At 46.9% G+C, this 23054-nt stretch overlaps 2 long non-coding RNA genes across 5 annotated transcripts in view; one reads left to right on the top strand and one right to left on the bottom strand.

Annotated features, from left to right (window-relative positions):
* The window catches only part of LOC102550048 (uncharacterized), a 174052-nt gene that overhangs the window by 85344 nt on the left and 65654 nt on the right, over positions 1-23054 (bottom strand). The gene's annotated exons all lie outside the window — the stretch shown is intronic.
* LOC134480767 (uncharacterized) lies at positions 14127-16888 on the top strand. The gene is made up of 3 exons (XR_010055552.1): positions 14127-14264; positions 15260-15356; positions 16753-16888. It is a non-coding gene; the product is annotated as an uncharacterized LOC134480767 (long non-coding RNA).

Below are 23054 nucleotides of genomic sequence, written 5' to 3' on the forward strand. Positions count from 1 at the left end.
TGCACAGTACCAACATGTACTCAGTACTGCACAGTACCAACATGTACTCAGTACTGCATAGTACTGACTCATATTGAATCTCTGCTTCTCCTCACTAAGTTTTCACAACACACGGCCTCTTTACTGTGCTATTTTTAGTCCCCTGATGTTGCTCTAGATTCCTAACTGCCACCTCCTCACTCAGTGCCATTACATGCTGTGACAGGGAGTGGCCTTGGCCGTCATCACCTGAATCCAGAGTCCCAGAGGCACCTTCATCTGCACCCTTGCCTTGACTTGACAGGTCTTACTGATCGACTTCTGAGGAAATTCTTGTCTAAATGTTTCCCCAGAACTTGTGTTATATCAATATTTACATAGTGACTGTGAAAGCTATGTAATGATGTTGGGACCCTGTACGTTAAGTAAGGAACAAGGATACAACTTACATTCACACTGAAATGAAAACACACACACACACACACACACACACATATGCACACACACACGTGCACAGACACAGATACACACACGCATAGACATAGACACAGATACACACATGCAGACACACACACATATGCACATACACACACACACATGCACAGACAGAAACAGATACACACACGCACAGACATAGACACAGACACAGATACACACATGCAGACACACACACACACACTAAACAAAAACTCTAGAGGGCTGGCTGAGATTGTATGGCTCAAAGTGTACAGAATTCTTTTGTTTTGATTTTCAGTTTCCCCTTGTGTACATACAATGGAAATATCCAATGTTTCAACACCATTGTTTCCATGGCTCTTCTCCTGGAAGGTGGCAGAGCAGAGCCTGCGCTAAAACCGTGGGCTCTGGATCTTGACTGCCAGGTTTTGAACCCCAGTCCAGTGACTCCATGGTCACATAATCCTCAGCCAGATCAGAGCCTAAGCTCACACAGCTGTAGAATGGGGTGCCAAGGCAAAGGTGACACAGAAAGAGAAGGAAGCTCCCACCCCTGATGAAATCGGAAGCCTACATGAAGGTCTGAAACAGTGACCACAGCCACAGAGGGACGATCTGAATGTCACCCACCTTCCAGTGTCCCAAGATACCGTAGCTCTGCAGGCAGCCAAAAGATCGAATGCCCCAGGAGAAGTCAGGTTGACCACTGAACCTCGAATGCTCCCCCTGACCACTCAGACACGATGAGACAGAAGCGATCCCAATGTGATGAAGGCTGACAGGAACCACATCAAACAGACTGTGGGAGGCTCCATGACATCCATGTAAGCAGGCCTGGCCAGAGGAGAAAGCACACAGTCCTCTGGCTCCTGATGATGGTGTTTTGAATGTCATAGCCAGCAGCCACTAGGGTCATCTAAACCAAGTCCTGCTGGCTAATTCTAAATACACCATCTTTCATCACTAGCAAAAAAACAACAACAACAAAAATAACCAAACAACCAAACGACAACAAGAACAAAACAAAAACACCTAACACAAGCAACAACAGCAAAATGCCCACCTCAGGGAACAACCAAGTCGTTACTTGGAAAACACTTAGGGTGATCTAAGTGGGGACACTGTGTCTTCTTGACTGGTTGGGGAGCAAACCATGAGGCAGAAGGTGACAAGTCTGTGTTCTCAGAAGGACACACTGGTGAAAGTATCCAAGAGGTGGCTTCTGGTAAACGTAAAAGACCCTCTGAACTTCATACAGCAGGAAGCTGGAAGAACCCTTGAGGAATTTGGCACCGAGTGGCTGGACCACAAAGAAATTGGCTAAATTAGATCTCACAGAGCGACCACACTTGAGGCTGGATCAAATCAACTGAAGAGGAACAAACCACCCACTCCCACTCCCTCCCCGACCCCAGCTCTACCCCGACTGCCACTCAGCAGAGAGGTCCCCTGGGAGTCTTCCCTGACAACACAAGACGCTATCCTCTCCTGACCTGGAGGTAACCTTTCAGTTCTTCATGGGAATCCTCAGGCCAGACCAGATGCCCAATTCCTCTCAGAGAGGCTGGCTCTAGTCAAGCCTGTCAGGAGAGCACATGGCCTCTTCTGTCCTAGGTAGGGTCTGAAACGGCAAAAGTGCACTTTCTAAGATCCGGTGCCTGGTCTTCTGCTGCTCTGTGAAGCTGATCTCTGGGAGGAGGCTTAGCGTTGGGCTTGTATACTCACTACCTGCTCGAGGTGGGGCCTTCCTCAGAGGCACAGCTTGCAGTGTCTTTCCATGCAGATGCCTCCACCCAACCCTTTGCCTTACAGATGGGGGGATCTCAACATCTCCAGCGGGACCTAGGCAGACTTCCCGAGAACCTCCTGATGCTTCTGATCCTCATCTGCCTGTAGCTGGTTCCCAACAAGACCTTAGTTACAAAACCATCACTAGGATTCTCTTGTCCTCTTTTCTAGTCCCAGAATGGTGACACCCTTTATCTTTCTTTTGTAGAAAAATGGTTAATTTGAGTGAGGTCCCCGCTAATCGCTGGACCCCAAACTCAGAGCGAGGCCATTGCTTAAAGAACGTGACTTGAGGAAACTGGCTTCCACCTTTCCAAACTTCCGTTTTGTTATCTTTAAGATGGGCACAGTAGTGCTGTGCACCTCAAGAGGTTGTTGTAGGGGTGTAGTTGTGGCATTGGCAGATGTGGAGTCCAGCAAGCAGCACTTGCCAAACACACTCAGAGCACCAGATACCTTCATCACCATCTTCATTGCCGTCTGCCCCTCGGTGTCTGTCTCTGTTGGCAGGCTGATGGACATTTGTAATACTGTGGACTTGAAAGTCCTTTGACAAGTCCCCACTCTGCTGATACACCTTTTGCTGCAGGGCTCAGACGCATGACGACACCTCATCCACCTCAGAGCTGCAGAGGTCTAGAAGTTTCCCTCTTGTGTTTGTGGGCTTGTGAAGGAAAATAGGCAGTGGAAAAACCATTAAAGGTGGCAGCTTACTCTGGTGGGACCTCAGGCAACACCGGTTTTGTTTTCTCTTCTCTACTTTTCCTCTCTCATCAGCATCTTTGGTCCCTCTCCTTCTTACAGGCATTTCTGAGTGTCCCTGAATGTCTTCCAAACTTCTTCAAAAATCTGCTCCCTCTTTGCATCCCCCCCATGCCCTCCACCCACCATTTCTTGGCTCCTGCATTTGCCGCCTGTTCTAGTCCCACAGCCTCGGAATTCATGCACTCTCATCCTGGGATCTGAGCAGGACAGACTGGACTTTCTAGATAAAGGCTTGCATTTATAAATTGCGCACTGGGTCTTTTACAACACGGACACCATTAATCCACCTGCCTCAGCTCTAGTCCCTCCAACCCTGTCGTCCTTCCATGGAGACATTGCTTCACCTTTAAGGACGTGCTGACCCTGCACAGACACAGGCTTCCCACAGCAGAACTCACAACGCCAGGAACTTTCTGAAACAGGGATTCATAAATCTCTACGGGTTCTTGTCAAGATGGCCACCTACCACCTTCACACACACACACACACACACACACACACACACACACACACGGGGTGGGGGAGCATGCACGCACACATACAGCGCATGTGCACATGCACACAAGCTGTCCCTACCGTCTCAATGGATAGCCCCAGCATAAGAAATCTTCAAGGCCAATGCAGCCATGCTGTAGCTCCCCACAGCGCCCTCATCATCTGGTTTTCATCTCTATTTTCAAGACTCCACCTCTCTGTTTTCAGGACTCCACCTCACTTCTCTCTTCTGCACCTCAGTGTCTCCGTGGCCATAGCATTGGAGACAGTAAAGCCCACTCAGCATAGGAATGTGCCTCAGTCCCTGTCCCAGGACCACTCTTTGTTTTCTGTCACTAACCAAAGCCCAAGTGTCTTCCGCTGACTCATCTGCTGCTGGCCCAGGGGTGGCACTCCACTTTCCAGACCCCCTGTCCCACTGGCCACAAGTAGAGTCACCTTCCTGGTCACTTCTGTTCCCTTTAAAAGGCTCCTAAGAGTTGAAGCCACAGCCCAGACTCTTGATGTACTTTGTCACCACGAGAGTGATGCTGGTAAAACGTCTGTGATGTGCCGGCAGGACCTGAACACTTTTTATATCACAACTCATTAGAATTCTCAAACCCCACAATGTAGGCATGACTGTTACCCCTTTTCACAAGTTAGGAGACGGAGGCACACACAGGCAAGGTTCTTGGCAGAGGACTTCCCAGACAGAGTTGTAACGGCTAAGAGACACCTGCCCTCCATCCCATGTTCCTTGTGGGAAACATGCACAGCCTTCGTGATAGAGGAAGAATCTGAGGGTAGAGGGGCTGACAAGCAGGCAACTCAAATGTGGCCACACACAAGAGAGAAGGAAACCCTGTCATTTTGCAGCCAAAGGAACAGACCTGGAGGACACGGTACTGACTGAACCAAGCCGGACACGGAAAGACAAATGCAGAATGCTCTCACTTAAATGTGGAACCTGAGACAGAGGAACAGGGGAGCGAGGAGGAGAATGGCGGTGAGAAGAGGCCAGGGAAGAAGGCCAAAGTTTCAGCTGCAAGCAACACTTCAAGAGACTGTGGTACCACATGTGATTAAAGTTAATCACAAGGTGTTACATCCTTGAAAGGCACCCAAACTGCACTCTCATCTCAGACACAAGCATGTGAGGTAGAAGCAGCCGTGCCTGCAACATACACATTTTTTAAATTCCCATCATGCTAATGAAGATATAGTTTTGTCCATTAAACTGGTTAATCTTTTTTAAAGACGCCTGATGGCGTTGGCACAGGAGGCCAGCCACTTAGCCACCTCCACCACTCTTTTAGGGATGGCAGAGTCCTCCACCCAGCTACGTGCTTGGAAGTTTTGGTACCTGCCTCACAGTCTCTGCTTCTTCAAGCCACACATGTTCTAATGCTCCTAATACATGTCCGTGAAGACTCTTCTTCCAGTGCCCCTCCCCTCCCTCAGATTCTCACCCCCCTCCATTCCTCATCCTTCATCAGATGCTTGGATCACGTTATGGAAGATAACCGCATGTTATAGACTGAATGCCTGGGCCTTTCTCAACTTCACAGTTCAAATGCTCACACCAAGTGTGGTGCCATTCAGAGTTAGGCCCACTGGAAGGTGGGTGAGATTAGGTAAGGTCACAAGAGTAGAGCCTGTGTAATGAGACTAATGTCCTTATTTAGGAAATGCCCTCAGTACTCTATCTCTCTGTCTATCTGTCTCTGTCTCTGTTTTTCCCTCTCCTCCCCGTCTCTCTGTCTCTCTCTGTCTCTCTGTCTCTCTCTGTCTCTCTGTCTCTCTCTCCTCCCTGTCTCTCTCTCCTCCCCGTCTCTCTGTCTCTCTCTGTCTCTCTGTCTCTCTATCTCTCTCTGTCTCTGTCTCTCTGTCTCTGTCTCTCTCTCTGTCTTTCTCTCTGTCTTTCTCTCTGTCTTTCTCTCTGTCTCTGTCTCTGTCTGTCTCTGTCTCTGTCTCTCTGTCTCTCTCTCTCTCTCTCTCTCTCTCTCTCTCTCTCTCTCTCTCTCTCTCTCTCTCCTCCCACCCAGCAAAACTCAGTCCTGATGAAGTCAGTCTTTGCCCAACTGTACCTGCTCCTAGAAGCTGGACACAGGCACATGCATTCATGCAGAACACTCCAGCAACCTTTCTCCCAGTCTGGCCCTCTCCCTCTCAGCTGGTGGATCCTTGCCATCTGTCTTCTACCTTCCCACACTCCATATGTCCACATGGTATTTCCACGTACCTCCCATGGGAAATACTCACCTGTCAGAACTCCCCCACCATTCTCCTAAACTCACTCTCTTCAGACATTCAGCCTCTTCTCTTTCCTGAAGCTGATCTGCTCCCCCACCCCCGCCCCCAGGGCCACCAGCGGCCTCCCAGGTACTCAAGCCAACCTGTTGGCTGCCTTTGTGACCTTGACCTGAAGTTCACTCCCTTCTTAAATACAGTGTGATGTTAACCATAATCAAGCCCTTCAAAAAGCAAACACTCAATTATGCAGACACAGGTGGCCAGAGTGTGTTCTCAGAGGACCCCTGAGGTGGTGGTTTCCAGTGTTGCCTGAGGCCTCCGAGTGTCAAGATTTGTTCGGAGGCAGTTTCACTAGTGGATGTTCCCAGAGCCAGAAGAGCTATTTGGCTGGGATTATTCCTGAAAAGAAGTTAAAAATTTCCAGGCAGATGCGTGTCAGGCAAGGTCCAATCTAGTAGTCACGGTCTCAACAATCATACTCCTGGCTGTGCAGACCCTCCTGGTGTCAGTGCCCTCCTGTGCTTACAAAGAGCTAATGAGGCTCTTTTCCCTCATATCTTTAGGGAGAGAGTTTCTCCTTTAGACCCCTGATGATTCCTTTGGAACCCACTCATTCTCACTCCATAACTAGTTAAAAGGAAGAATTAGGCTAATTGCCCCCAGGAGGTCCATTTCTGGATCTAGGGAATGGGAAGATGGGTCATTCAAATGCACACAGGAAAAGTTGTGGTCCTCTTCAGTAAGGGGAAAGGTACCATGCCTGGGAGACTACCTGTCTCCACACAAGATTAATGGGTGCTTGAATTCAAGTTAAACCTTCTGAGGTATAAGTGAACCCTCCTCAGGCTTTGGACTGCCTCTTCGAGAAGTCAGAGGTGAAAAGGCCAAGCACATAGTTAGGTACAGAATCTTCTGTAAACCCAGACGTGCATCCTAGGGAACAGGCTACACAACTCGACCTTGAAATTGCTGCATGAGAACAGAAACTGGTGTCGGAGCAGGCATCCCCTTCTCTTGCCCAAAGCTGGTGCCATGGGAGCTTTGATAAAGAGGGATGTCTTAGCCTTATCTCCTGTCACCCTGCCAATTCTGTAACTCTTGGAGTTTAGCCTTCCACCCTGACCATCCTTCATCTGGAAGCCTCCATGAATCTAAGGGCATTGTTGCATAGTCCCCCACCTCCGGTTCAGAAACATCTTTCTACTTAAGTTCCCACTAAACTCTAAGCTTCATCTGCATGCCCAGCACTGAGCTTGGCACAGAGGTGCCTCCCATCTCTACCCATGTCCATCAGAGGAAAGGAAGGGCGTGGTCTCCAGGGCAGAATGAACTTAGCCTTTCTGGCCTTTGAAAGATCAATATCCCCAAAGGCTCAAAGTCAAAAGAGTTAAAGCTCCCCAACTCCTCACAGACATTCTCTCCCACCCTAGTACAACACAGGTCCTGCTAAACGCAGGCCATGTAGAGGCAACTTCTCTAATCCCACGCATGTGCTGATGGTTTAAACTCCTGGGCTATTTTTGAGTATTCCAACAGAGCATATCCACGACATGGTGCTGTTATTTGGAGAAGCTAATGTCAAGCTTGGCTCCCACCATTAAGAACAATAGAGGTCCCCATTCTTCCAAGGCAGCCCAGAGCCTGGGATGACAGCCTTCACTCAGAACACACAGACCCCTCCCTGTCCTGCTAGGACAATTTAGCTGTCTCCTCCCACAAGCCTACTGTGATGCCCTGGATGGAAGTGGACTTGATCTTCTCAGGGCTCCAGCCCTGGAAGAGGCAGCTGTGCTTAGCATAGAGTGCGGAGCTCATCTGTGTGGGAAATCCCCATTTCCAGCTCACTGGGTCTGTTCATAAATCGCCTAATCTCCCTCAGCTTCAAAACATGGGTAGTGTTGGAGTCTGAATGCGTCCTTCAAAGTCCTCAAGTTGGGATTTAATCCCTGATCCATTAGTATCAAGAGGTGGGGCCCTTTGAGAACTGTTTAGGTCATGTGGACTTTACTTTGTGAGTGGGCACAGGCTGCGTTGACCATGAGTGTGTGGTCCTTTTCTATCTCTTCCATCCCTCTGCCGTTGAGGATACAGTAACATCCACAAGGTAAGCTCTTGGAAGGGGAGAGTGGTCCAGCTGCTTGTTGTACCCGGAGTTGGCCCTCCTCACCTCTAGGACTGTTGGGGATAAAGTCCTGTTCTTCACAGATATCCCAGTCTGTGGTATTTTGTCACAGCAGCACAAGTGTGCTAAGGCAGAAGGTAGCATCCAGTCCAGGGGTGGTTGAGAAATGAGGTAATGCAAGCGAAAGGCCAGATGGAGTTGGATGGCAGGGAAGCGCTGTGCCACAATCACAGACATTGTTATTAATCATGACTCTGTTTCCACCATTAGATTACCTGCCTTGTGGGAAAGCATTCTAGCTGGAGGCTTCTCAAGAGAAGAAATCGCTGGGCCGAATCTTCTTCTTGCTCTCAGTACCATAGTTCACTTGGCGCAAATGAAAAGCAATCCTCACATCCCAGGGAACGTCAGGTGCATAGAAAAGAGAGTGTTCTCCCACTGCCACACAAAAAACCCACAATCTTGGGCTGGAAAGATGATGAATCAGTGACCAAGAGCACTTGCTGCTTTTGCAGGGGACCCAGGTTCAGTTCCAAGCACCAACACTGGGAGACTGTGATTCTAACTTTAGGGGACCTGACTCTCCTGACTTCTCCAGGCACCCACACTCATGGAGACACACAGACACATAATTTAGAAAACAAACAAACCAAAACCTGCCTCAAACACACACATAACCCCAAAACAAAAAAATTACTTTTAATTTAATTATAAATTTAATTAAGTATAATAAGTATATATTTAATGAAATAAAATCTTGACCCTGATAAATATTTAAAATGCTCTCCTCCCTAAGGAACTGTGGCAATATCTGCTCATTTTCTAAGCTCCCAACCTTGTTTTTTAAGACATGGATCATGTTGAGAAGTCCAGGAGGGACACCTTCCCTAAGCTTGTGAAACTGGAGCCAACGAAGAATGAATTTCATGACAGACCATTGCTGTGAGGCCACCTTTATGTTTGTGATTTTCTTCTTGTGTTTCTGTTTAAATGACTGTTGGGAGTCAGGACCCAGCAGCTCAGAACCTTCTCTACCCCTGCTCACAGTTGCGGCTGCCAGCGAAGTCAAAAGAAACTTTAGTCCAGGTGGGGGCAGAAACCAGATAGAGGCCATTATTGTCTCTGTGACCTGAGTCTCTCAGAGCTGTGAAGAAATATCAGGGGCCATGACAACCACATCTCTGGTGCCCTGACAGAGACCACAGGAGCTGTCAGTCAAGAAGCCACTTCTCAGGCCATTCCTAGAACCATCATCCCCACCACTTGACATCCCTATTCCCAGCCTCTCAGGGACACTCTGCTCCAGCCATTAACAGCCTGAGGAGACTGTATTTCATCCAAGGAAGCCACTATGGCTGTCACAGTGCTGTTCCAACCACTGCTGTGTCTGGGATGTTACTCTAGTTATGACAATTTCCATGAGCCAGGGCTCTGACAGTGGCTGTTTAGAAATTCCTCACCCACAATCCTTAACCAGACAGGAGTGCCTCCCTCACTGGTGGCACTAGCATGCTTGCCTGACTATGGAAACAGCCCCTCAGCTCATTCTTCTCTTGTGGGCAAGGAAACAGACCCCTAGACATCATAGTGCAAAGCAGGCCTAAATGAAGCCTCTTGTCTTGTGCTCCCTAGCCTACTGTGGTCTTTATTGTGAGCATAGCAAGTTGAACTGGTGTCACTAGGGTCAGCTCACTCCCTGAACGCTGAGGTGAGGGAGGAGCTCACAAGTTCTGGCCACTGAAGAGGACGGAAAAGTCTCAGAGTACCTGGTGCTGCCGAGGAGCCACCAGACGCGCAAGTGGCCTAGAGCTGAAAGCCCTGTTACACTAAGCTTGCAGCTCTGACACTGTCTACTGAGCCTTGAGCTTTCAAGCCAGAGCTAAAAGCCTCTGGCTTTGAAAATCTAGAGTTGCAAGGCTAAACTTCTGACCAAAGAGCTATGAGCCTGTGACCCTCAAAGCTCAGAGATGCATGCAGGTGCTGAGTAATGGTGACTTCTGTCTAAATAGAGCAGGGTAGACCTCAGGCAATGGTGGCAATGTGGGGGCAGCAGAGAAGAGATTAAAAATGTATACTTGATTGAATGGACAAGCACCCCAGAACAGAGCAGACACCTGACCCCAGCATCTCTGTGACACACAGGGAGCTCTGCCTTCCCTGTACTCCAACCTTGGACACGACAGTCAGAGGCTCAGTCAAGCCTGTGAGCATTCCTCACCGGGAAAGCTAGGGTCTGTGTCATATCTGAGGCTCCTCTCCGAGGATAAGAGAGCTTATGGGTGTGTCTGCCATGGTTCTGGTGTGGGTTCAGTGTTTTTGAAGGTTTTCAGACAGAATCTAGTTCTCGCTGTAAAGTATCAGAAGGGTGGACTCCAACCATAGCGTTTGAGGGAGCCTTAGGGAGGTGACGAAGATTAGATAAGGCCATGAGCCAAAATAAACCTATTCTTTTTAGAAGTCATCCTACTTTAGAGATGCCATTATGGGGACAGAAAACAGACATTATGCTCCCTAGGCCTGGTTAGGTCCTATCCTGCTCAGAAAGCAGGAAGGATGCATGTTGGCTCTGAACTAGAGTTTGTCCACACTGTCCGAGCCCTGGAGGGCAGAGAGAATAGCTTGTTCAGAGTCACCTTAGTGTGCTTTTCCCAGAAGCTTGGTACATAGCTATGGGCACAAAGCAGTCACTCCACAAATACAACAGAGTCAGCGGGGAAGAGCAGGCTAAGCAACTCTGGGGGAGTCAGGGCCAGAAGGTGCTTTGTTGACTGGAAGAACAAAGTCAAGAGGAAGAGGCAAGCCTACCATTGTTCAACTCACAAAAGGACAAGCAGCATCTGAATGTGCCTGGGACAAGTCCAGCCAGGCATGGGTGGCCAATGAAGCAAGAGGAGCCCTCAATAACGTTCAACGTGAAACAAAATCAAGAAAAACTGCAGGCCTTGCATCCCGCGGTCAGTCAGAGAGAGCAGAAGAGACAGCATCAAACAGGAGAAAAAAAGAAGACAGGAAAGAGGTCCTGGAAGCAGGAAGATGAGCTGAGGGAGAGTAAGAGTCTCATAGAGTTTCAGTAACCCAGGAGAGAGAGAGAGAGAGAGAGAGAGAGAGAGAGAGAGAGAGAGAGAGAGAGGTGAGTGCATGATTGTGTATGTGTGTATGTCCAGAGATAGTAGGAGAGTGTGTATGAATGAATAACTGTGTATGTGAGAGTATAGGTGGGGGGATGTGGGGGGATGTGGGTGAGTGTATGTATGAGTGTGTGTGAGCCAATGAAATGATGGAAGAAAGGGTTCTAGAGACAGTGGGTGAGTGTGTGTGTGTGTGTGTGTGTGTGTGTGTGTGTGTGCCTGTGTGTGTGACAGACAGACAGAGGCAGAGAGGCAGAGAGGCAGAGACAGAGAGACAGAGAGAGACAGAGAGACAGAGAGACAGAGACAGAGAAACAGAGAGACAGAGAGACAGAGAGGCAGAGACAGAGAGAGGCAGAGACAGAGAGACAGAGAGACAGAGTGACAGAGAGGCAGAGAGGCAGAGACAGAGAGACAGAGAGACAGAGACAGAGAGACAGAGAGACAGAGAGGCAGAGAGGCAGAGACAGAGAGACAGAGAGGCAGAGAGGCAGGGACAGAGGTTTGGGTAGGCTTGTCTGGCAAGGGCACTGATGCTGGGTGGAGGTACTGGGAGGCCACAGTCTACCTGGAGACAAGAGCGACTATACTGCCGGGAAGAGCGTGAAGAAGTGGCAGCCCCTGAAGACACTCAATGTTAGTTCCTGGACTGGGCTTCCCAGGACCAGTTTATATAAAGAGTCAGAGCTGGCCACACGCCGAAGCTGGACCTGAATCATGGGATTGCTCCTGCTCAGCCTTGAGTTCAGACAGTGTCCGAACCTTGTTCAGCAGAAAGCGGAGTGGACCAGGGACTGGGGGCTGCTTCAGCTCCACATCCCTGAATGCCCAATGTACAGATGGGTTATACTGGATGCTAACATGCGTTCTCTGTCTCCTCGCAATACCCACCCTGGGTGTCTTAGGGCAGCAACCAGTGTGCATCGAGCCAGAAAGATCTGTGATGGAGACCCCAGTGAATCCTAACCATGGGAGGCCTCAGCTGTGAGTACATAGACAGAGAAGATGCTAGAACCACTGTAGTGAGGGTGTAGGAGAAGGCACTCATTGGGAGGCAGAGAGAGTGAGAGGCCAGGAGCACCGTCTCATGGAACACCCTCTGCTGGGTTCCCTCGGTCCCACTCCTTCCTGATGGTCAAGTCACAGAGCTTGAGAGTTGCGACATCTTCTGTGGCCTCCTCTCTCCAGATCAGCAGCTTCTGTGGCCTCCGCCACTCACAGCTAGAGACGGACCCTCTTCTTGTGGGAGCCAGTGAGGGCTTTGCCCTCCACAGGCCTGGGGACTCCAGCTCAGCACCTCATTCCTGGACATTTACAGTTTCAACAGACCCAGGAATCGGGAACGCATCCGCAAGAGTCTTCACAGGAGCAAATGGACCCTGCCTCGAAGCAAACCTTCCTTAGAGGAAAAAGTGTAATTGCAACAAAGTTAAAAAAAAAAAAAGGAAGGCTGTGAGTGTGTGTGTGTGTGTGTGTGTGTGTGTGTGTGTGTACATACGTGTCTGTATCTGTGTGTGTGTGTGTACATACGTGTCTGTATCTGTGTGTGTCTGCCTGCCTGCCTGTCTGTCATGTCTGTATTTCTGTGTGTCTGTGTGTCCATGTCTCTGTGTGTATATATACACACGTGTCTGTATCTGTGTGTGTCTGCCTGCCTGCCTGTCCATCTGTCTGAGTGTACATGTATCTCTCTGCCTATCTGTGTCTGGGTGTATATACATGTTTATGTATGTGCATGTGTATCTATATCTGTGTGTGTCTGTCTGACTGCCTATCTGTCTGTCATGTCCATATTTCTGTGTGTCTGTGTGTTTGTGTGTCTGGATGTGTATACGTGTCTCTATGCATGTGTGTGACTGTCAGTGTGTGTGTGCATGTGTGTGTGTGTGTGTGTGTGTGTGTGTGTGTGTGTATTAGCCCCCATAATTAAGCCTGTTCATTAAGCCTGGTACTGAGAACATGGTAATAATCATGGTCCCTTCAGAAACCCCTTTCAGAAGGGATCGAAGGAAACCTCTGAAGAAATGGCAACATCTTACATTTATATTCCAAAAGTGTCTCCCATGATTGCCAACATAAGGACAGATTTAGGGAGGGGAACAGCTACTATTGATACTTTATTAAAGCATTCATCCCTAGGTATGCATACTCAGAAAAAAACTAAAACAGGGACATCAAGCCCATGTCTGTACACCCATCTACAACACACTTCACACACCAAAGACGAAAGCACTCCACCACAGGCTTATCCATAGGCAAATGGGCAAACAAATGTGGCACACCCCACAATGGAATATTACTCAGCCACGAACAGAACCAGCTTTGGTTCAGAAGTGCTGCAATACAGATGGCTCTTGAAAATATAATCCAGACACAAACAGGCAACTGCTACAAGGTTTGGTCTGCATGGGAACACCTAGACTACAGGTAAATTCAGAGATAGAACATCTGATAGTAGATATGAGGCAGAGACAGTGCAGGAGGGGAGCTCACACTGAGTAAAGAGCCTTTGTTGGGCATGAAGTGGTTTACAGCGTGGTGTGAAGGTTTAGGGAACTGAAGGTAGCAATGCCTATACAACACTGTATGAAATATCGCTGAATTGTGTGCTTACGAATTGCTAAAAATGATCAATAATGGATTTTTCTATATAGTTTCTGTTATGTTTTGTGATTTTAAAAAGAACTCTTTATATGTTCATGTCAGACCTCAACTCAACTTAAGAAACAGTGATCTCACTCCGCCCTGCTGCCATCCTGAAGCTTTAGAAGCCCTGCCCCAGTGGGAGCTCCCGCCCATCCCAGGCTCTTTGTTGAGCTGGATAGAAGCCCCTAGGTTCGCTCAGCTCTGTGAATTGGGGGCCAGGAATAGATGCTATAAAGCAAGGCTTACCATGCAGCCCAAAGGCGCAGTGCTGCTGAGAAAGACAGTCCCACCTGCTCACAGGGATGTGGCTCTTTGTGTCAGTTGGCTGAGCAGATTGAGTAACGTCCTGGCAATAAGGGGCCAGAGTCCTTCCTGTATATGACTGGGCCAAGAGTGCCACCAGAGCCACTTCAGTGCCACTCCAGTGCCACTCCAGCCTCCGGTCTAGAAAAGGCTCAGAAGGTGGTTGTGACCAGAAAGGACAAGGCCTCCCAAATCAAATGAGGAGTCTAATCCACCTGACATCCAGGACCGGGGACACAGACGGCCCACTCCACCCTTCCTGTCCTTGAGCAGAATAAACAGATGTCCTTGATGCCAGCTCCCCTCCCTCCACGTACACAGCCACACAGCCTGGGCCAGTCCACCAGGTAGGTGGGAACTTTTTTATTTATGAGATCCCAAGTTACATGAGCGGGTGTGACCCGGGAAAACTTGTGAACACAGAGAGGTCAGAGCATCCTTTGAGAGCTCCCACCAAATCTTTCCATTCTCCCAGAACCAAAGAAGGCAGGGCTGAGGGAGCTTGGTTTTGAACTTTGGGATTGCCCGGGACACACTTTGTTCGCCTGCCTACTGAGTTCCGAGCTGGTAGGATGAAGATCAGGGGATGTATATTGTGGAAGGAGCACACGTCCTCATGGTGGTCGGTGGCCGCCACTTTCATCTAGGGCACCATCGTCATCGGTGTCACATGAAGCCACAGCACCATCGTGGTTGTACCAGGGTAAGTCTCACACAACAGTGGCTTTTTCCATCCCGTCACCTCAGACAAGCTATTGCTTTGTCTAAGAATTTACAGCGCTTCATGGAAAATATTTGAGATTCTACAGCTTTTCCACATTTCCAAATTACAAGCCCAGCGTGACGGCCAAGAGTCTCAGGCACAGAATCAAACTTCAGAGTGAAGATGTTGAAGCCAGGGACCTGGGTCTCTTCACTCTGTCCCTGAACTTACAGACCTAGGAGTCTTAGGAACATGCGGTGGAGAATGGCAAGAAGGTCAGACAGTCATGGGGGACACGATGAAGTCACTGAGTTCTAGTCAGAAAGTGCCTCAGGATAGAAGTGAGGACAGACAATTGGCATAGTGTTTACTAGGACATTATTACTATGACATATATGTGGGACTCTATTGAAACATTTGCATCTCTGAGCGTCTTTTAACCCTCTATCCCTCTGTAATTAATGACATGGCTGCCCGAACACAGACCTTTATATAAGGGAGGCTTTCTAATGCCTCCCTGATAAGATCTAGCCATTCGGACACCCAGTTCATCATGCAAACCCCTGAACATCGGGGATCTTGGCGTCTGAAATGCCTTTGCCTCCATCTCTGCTCAGTAGGGTCTTCTTCATCCTTCAGGCCCAGCAGAAGTGACAGAATCTCCTCTGGCTTTTTCCAAGCACGGTTGTCCACTCTACCCTAGGATTCGCCTACTTGGAAGCACAGTACTACACAGGTACCACGGGGAATTGTGAGCAGAGGGCTCATGAGTGACCAGCAGCTAAGCTCCCTTCATTCACCTTCTTGTCTCCATCACAGTATCCTGGGTGTAAGGACCAGTCCTGAGGTATAGCAGGGCTCACCAATAAGAGAGTGTGCTCGGGCTGGAGAGATGGCTCAGTGGTTAGAGCACTGACTGCTCTTCCAGGGGTCCTGAGTTCAATTCCCTGCAACCACATGGTGGCTCACAACATCTGTAATGAGATCTGATGCCCTCTTCTGGTGTGTCTGAAGACAGCAAGTGTACTCATATAAATAAAAAATATTAGAGAGAAAGAGAGAGAGAGCGAGAGCGAGAGCGAGAGCGCTCATATGTCAGCAAGAGTTAGAGTCCCACAGTTTGGTTCAGAGAGGCGCAGGACAAATGTGAGTCGGGTCAAAACTTCCTGGCTAGAATCTGCCTGCTCTACCTTAAGACAACATCAAGGAGTCAGGCTCTGTCATGGGTCCAGAGTCCAGTTATGAAGCTTCAAGTGGGGTTAGGGATTTAGCTCAGTGGTAGAGTGCTTGCCTAGCAAGCACAAGGCCCTGGGTTCGGTCCCCAACTCCGAAAAAAAAAGAAAAAAAAATGAAGCTTCAAGTGGGAATCTGGGTTGTTCAGTCTGCAAATGGGCTGTTGGGAAACTATTCATGGGGAAAGCATCTTACGGTTGTAGGGATGGTCCTGGAGATTGCAGTTCAGCGTGGCTGCAGTCACACAGTCTAAATCCACATGGTGAGATCGGGAAAGGAGAAGGTAAGCGGAGTATCTAGAGACACTCACATTCTGCCACTTGCTGCAGACAGACAGGGTGTGACTAGAAGCCCCGCCTTCCTGTTGCCATGGTTTCATGGCCTCTGCAGACTGTATCCCCTCAAACAGTAAGCCAAAAGAAATCCTTCTTCTTAAGTTTCTCTGGTGAGGTATTCAGTCTAATATATATGTGTGTGTGTGTGTGTGTGTGTATATATATATGTGTATATATATATATATATATTAGAATACTATGTCTCTATATGACTGCATGCATCTGTGTCCGGGTATAGAAAGATTTTGTGGTAGACATAAGCCTTTCTACTTGTTGTGGGGTAACCCCCAGAGAAGACTGCTTGCACAGACGTGGGTGCAAGCCAATAGAAAGTCTTTATTAGGAGCTGGTGACTACGCTGGGTGTTCAAGATCTCAGTGTAGCATTGATCCTTCCCCAGGGTGAGCTTTAAAACACAAAAACCATGCACTGGGTTGACTTCAGTTATCAAGAACAGTTAGTCAGACACAGAACTCGAGAAGCCCAAAGCAAGGCTAGCACGGTTAGAGACTTTCCCAGAACCGTGGACTTGGATGGACAAGGCCTTCATTTTACTTTTGGCAGGTGGTGCTGTCTGAATGCTGTTTTCCGGCCTGGATGGCATTTCCATCATGGAGTCGGTTGTGCTAAGGTCTGGGGCTGCTGCTACACCACGGACATTTCCCATTCTGCACACTTATGTGCTGGGAACATCTTCCCCATATTCTTTGGGAGATGTTTTTAAATTATTTCACCAAAACAGTGAAATAATTTTTTCCCATGTACAGAGATATTCGGGGTCATTTTCCGTTCTTTTTAATACATTTTTAGACTTGTTAAACTTTTTTATTTTCAAAATTTATTTTTGAAGAATCAGAAAAAGAATAAAAATGTTACCACTTTGGAAATTCTGAGCATTTATATAACCCCAGAAAAAGTTTTATAAGCTCATAGGTAACAAGGCTCCAGACTGCTTTTTAAGCGATCTGAGGGGGAAGTGGGGAAAGAGGTGGAGGCTCCTTAGAGAAGTGAGGGGGATAAACGTGGCCTGGAAATGCCACAACGAATCACACTATTAACCATTTCGCCTTATAAAGCCCTCAATACATGTGCTCCACGTATTAATATACATACGTAGTTTTAACAAACTTTTCTTGTCTGGGCTGACGATGATACCTCCAAAGGCCAAAGACCACCTAACTAACAAAAACTCCAATACCAGGTATGAGAAGCCTTCCTTGGAGCTGTTGGGCAGGGCCGTTCGAGATACTACTTAAACATACGACCTGTTGCTATTGGGCTTGGCTGCCATCCAGAAGTGTTCTGTTGCTGAGGACGCCATGCCATTCACAAACGAGACCCAGAGGACCTGAGCTGGAACTGACTGGAACTGACTGGAACTGACTGGATGTCTCCTCCTTGGTCACTAGTTTTCACAGTACCAGAAGACACAGTCAAGCATCCAAAGGAGGGAGGCAGCCAACAGTCCCACCCAGCTATCACACCTCTGAGCTATTTCAACAGCCAACGTGTCACCCTAGCTCTACAGGCACAGCAGTGACACACATACCTTGGTGGTAACTATTCTCTAATGAAGCTTAAGGCCTGCTCAACAAGAGGGATGCCATAACAGGTACTGGAAACCTAGCTCACTCCTCGGTTCTAGTGAAATCATAGTTACTGGAGAAGATTCTACAATGACCAATTTACTAAACCAGCGCAACCCTTTACAATAATCTACAAATGTTTATCCTTATACCCACAGGTAAGTGGTTACCCACAGGTAGGGCCCTCACCCTTTGTGGTTGTTTGAACATATAATGCCTTTGTAGACTCCTGCGTTTGAGTGCTTGGGCATAGGAAGGGGCACTGTTAGGAGGTGTCACCTTGTGGAGGAAGTATGTCACTGTGGGGGCGGGCCTTGAGGTCTCATATATGCTCAAGTCTGGCCAGTGTGACACAGTCCCCTTCAGTAGGGGATTGTGTAGAACTCTCCAGCTCATTCTCCAGCACCATGTCGGCTTGGACTGCCATGCTTCCCGCCATGATGATAATGGACTAAACCTCTGAAACTGTAAGCCAGCCCCAGTGAAATAGTTTCCTTTACAAGAGATGTCATTCTCATGTGTCTCTTTACAGCAATGGGAATCCCAAAGAAGACCTCCCTCATCGAGGAAACTTCTCATGTAACACATGGAGACCATTACATAAAACCACAACCAATCAAAGTGCAGAGGTGTGGAGCCCAATCCTTATGGATACGAAACACCCCTGTACCTCAAACTCAGAGAACATTGCAGAAGGGGGGCAGGAAGACTGTAAAAGCCGGAGGATCGGGGAGTTTGTTCTGGGTTTCTCCTGGGAATATCAGAAGCTATTCCCACCAGCATGACCGCCCAGACAGTCACCTGAGCTGAACAGGGATCACACAGTGAACATGCCAGACTGGAGGGGGGCAAACTCCACAAGGCCTCAACCCTACACAAAGAGCTTCAGGCAACTGAGGAAACTGGAGAGGTGGTCCTCCCCGGGGAAGGGCACACCAACTGGTTGTCAGGTCAGCCCTGAAAGCACACAAGCGACATTATACAGACTCAACAGATTATATTTGGGAATGTTATATTAAATTTAGCAGATTATATTTAGCATATTTTATTTTGCATACAAAAATAATTACTGAAAAAAAGAAGCTATGAATTTGAAGAACAGGAAAGGGTGTATAGGTACAGAGAGAAGAAAAGGGAGAAAGTTTGTAATTAAATTATAATCTCAATTTTAAATTTTAAAAGAAGTCTAAACAAAGGATGTCAGTGTTTTTTTAATGTAGAAGGCTCCTACCCAGAATTCTAACTTTTCCACAGGACAAAGTGGGCCTAATGTTGGGAACGACTGTGAAAGGAATCAAAGGATTTTAAACTGACATTTTTAAAAAGGCAAGAAATATAAGCAAAATGATTGTGTAAATTATTAATTATTACTTACTGAGAGTTTATGATTATTGCTCATGAAAAGTATTGTTTACTAAAAACTTTGAGACATGTTTTAGGAATTACAAATAAGAACCAAACAGGTCAGAGAGACCCACACAAGTGTCTGAATTCTGATCCAGGGATTTCTTAAGAGAAACATGAAATCTAAAATTTTTTGTAAATTACCATAACTTTAAAAAATGGATACCTGTTTTAAAAGTTTCAGATACTTTGTCGTCTATCTGAAACACAGCCCACAAGCTATATTTATCAATCTGTGGTGTGTGTTCTCATGTGTATCTGTGTGTACATGTGCGTGTGTGTGTATGTACGTGTGTGTGTCCATGAGTGTAAGTGTGTGTGTGTATGTGGAGGTGTGTGTATATGTTTGTACATGCCCACATTTGTACAGTATGTATGTGCATGTGTTTGTATATGTATGAGTGTCTATGTATATGTGTGTATGCGTGCATGTGTATGTATGTGTGTCCATGTATATGTGTGTGAATGTGTGCATGTGTATGTGCATGTGTATGTGTGCATTTCCATGTATATGTGTATGCGCATGTGTGCGTGTGTGTGTGTGCATGTGTGTGTGTGTGTGTGTGTGTGTGTACGTGTATATGTCCTAATTCAAGAGAGAATTCAGAATTAACTGGTTAGTTGACACAGCCATGGGTAGGACATTCCCAGGATGGATGTGGTTCCTAAATTAAGAAGGACTGAGATTGGAGAGACTGTTCTGTGGGTGCTCAGAGCTCAGAATTGCCCATCACACTAGCCTAACAATCTGAGTTTGGAACCCTGGAAGCCAAGCAAAGCTGGACACAGCAGCATGCATATGGAATGCCAGTGCCCTGTGGTTATCAGGGAGGCAGGAACAGAAGCTCGAGGACTAGTTAGCCTGCAATATGAAGTCTAGCAGCAAAGAGGCCCTGCCTCAAAAAAAAAAAAAAAAGTACAAGCATTAGCAGCAATGCCAGAGGCTGTCCCCTAACCTCCACACACTCACATGCATGTGAAAATAGATGTTCTTTTTAACTGTTAAAAGGATTGTCCCATTAACAATACCCTCCCCAAACCTAGAAACAATTCTGACCAAGGAAGTGAAAGACTTTTACAATGAAAACAGTAAACCATGAGAAGACACTGAAAGATGGAGAGATCTCCCACACCCACAGACTAGCACAATTAGTATCATTGAACATGGCCATTTTAGCAAAAGCAATCTTCAGACTCATTGCATTTCCCATGAAATCAGCAACAGCATTTTTCAAAGGACTCAAAAAAAAAAATCCTAAAATTCGTTTGAAAACACATGAGATCCCTATTCGCCAACGCAAAAGAGTAATGCCGGAGTTGTCACCACACCACAGAACCGCGGTGATAAGAACAGCATGGCGCTGGCCTCCAAACAGAGATGCAGACCATGGAGAGAGCAGGGCTCCTAGAAATGAACCTGAGTATCCACACACACACATCTCCTTCCCTGCTGAGGGGCCAATAACATATGGTAGCGAAGACAAACTGCTGGGTAAACGGGAATTCCCTCTGCAGACGCTCGGAACCAGACCCACACCTCTCATGTTGAGAAAGAGCCAACTTAAAATGGATCTTAGGTCATGGATCTAAGACCTTGAAGTAAGACCTAGGGCTTTAAAAAACTAATCCATGCACACACACAAGGTAAATATTCCAAGCTGTACGGTGACCACTTCTGGAACGGTCCTGGAGCAATCAGGATGTAAGAATTAGCCAGTGGAGTTGCATCAAAGGAACAAGCTTGATCAGGACGGAAACAATGAGCAAAGGGAGAAGTCAGCCTATGGGATGGGGGAAAGCTTTGCTAGTTACTCTCCAACGGTGGTTAATAGACCGAATGCATAAAGGACTCAAATCTAATACACAATGACCAAAGTAATCCAGTCAAAAAGTGGGGGAGGCACAAGTAGCCAAGAAACACCACACACACACACACACACACACACACACACACACACACACACTAGATCACTCCTACGTTCATTTCTGATGGATTAGTGCAGCACACAGTAGAGATATCTGCATGCTCACGGTTATTATAGCACTACCCACAACATGCAAACTGTCAGATCAGCCTTGCTGCCCATCAACAGGTGAATGGGTAAAGGAGATGTGAAATATACACACTGTGGAGTACTACTTAGCCATTAAAAAGAAATAAATGGCTCCGCAGGTAAAGGCCTCTAAGACTGACTACCTGAGTTCAATCCTTGCAATCCATGTGGTGGACGGAGAAAACTGACCCCAAAAGTTGTCCTCTGACCTCCACGTGCACATCATGGTACACACATGCCTACATACATGTACATGCACACACATATGTACACACATGTACACACATATCACACACATTTATTTTATTTGTATATCACACATATCCATGCACACATACGTGTGGACATATGGGGGATCTATTTTTAGACTAGAAAGGAACAAGTCTCAATTGGTCCACATATTGGTATGGGTTTTTATATAGTGATAGAAATGTAAGATTATATTTGTTGCAACATTATATATATTATATATAAATTATATATGTATATAAATTATAGATTATATATGTATATAAAAAATATATATATATAAATTTCAACTCCTGTTTAAGGTATTATACCTATGCAACTTTTTTAAAAGTGTAATATAAAGTTCTAGTCTGTAAGAGCTACTATTGCAAACTGTTTAGGGTAATTAAGAAAATGCAAGTTAACAGTTTAACCACCTATAAATAAACCTGTAGTCTTGTTAGGTACTAATTTAGTTAATTACAGAAATAAGCCTTAATTTAGCCTCCTGTGTATGTTTCAAAGTTAATCAGAAAGTAAATACCTAAAAGCAGGCAATGTTTGTCCGTTCGGATACTTTAGATAGACGGTCCTCAAACACTTCAGCCATCTGCAGAATATCACATGCAAGATGTTTCAGTGATAAAAGGCTTTTCTGATGGAGACACAGCAGCTCGTGGCAGCATCTTCATTCCCCTCTGAAGATGACAGTGGGCACTGAAGAACTTCCACCTGGAGTTTACTTCAACTGTGGCAAAGATGACCACTGGGGAAAACCCTGTCATTGCCTCTACAGCTGACAGTCTGCTGCCCAAACTGTGGACACGCAGGTCACCAGGAAGTCGGTTAACCAACTTTGCCAAGATAGGGCAGGCCAGTCCTTCAAAGTTCCTGCTTCAGAAAAAAATTTTGTCAAACCTTCTGGGCCTGGCGTCTGGAGATGGATGCCCCTGCTACATAGAGGGACACTGAATGACTGTCCAGATGGCCAACAGTCTCTGTCATGTCTCTAGATTTGGAAGCTGCTTGCTCTGCACTTCCGATTTACTCAAGTAATGGTTATTCTTCTCAGGTCTCTGAGAAGACGAGACCGTTACAGTCTCACAGTTTTCCTTGTTATCAGATACAAAAATGAAAACTGACAAAAGAGGTGTAAAGTTTATGAAGGCTGAAGGACATCAAAGTTTAGGTCGTGAAGGGTCTAAGAGGATGCCTATGTGAAAGCTTTAATGGTGACAGGAAGTGATTTAGGTACAAAACTTTGGACTCGCCAAGATAGGTAGTGGAATATTTTCTCCAACTTTGCCAAATCCAAATAGACGGGGCATCGTGAATATAATTCTTACCAGATAGTTCTCAAAGCTGTTCTTATGGTGTATACTTTTTGATGTTGAGGAAAGGCCATTTATTGGACTAAAATGGGGGAGATGTTGGGGAGGTATGTCTCTGTATATTCGGTTCTGACCCAGCAGAGAGCTAAACACTGGCAGGATCTTGCGATTGTTATTTCTAGAGCCTATCACCAGTCTCGCACTTTGTAAATATTTGTTCTTCCTTACTCGCCTAAGACTTGTATCTGATTGGCTGTAATAAA

The sequence above is a fragment of the Rattus norvegicus genome, chromosome 10 (assembly GCF_036323735.1).
Source record: "Rattus norvegicus strain BN/NHsdMcwi chromosome 10, GRCr8, whole genome shotgun sequence".
In the NCBI taxonomy this organism is placed as follows: Eukaryota; Metazoa; Chordata; class Mammalia; order Rodentia; family Muridae; genus Rattus; species Rattus norvegicus.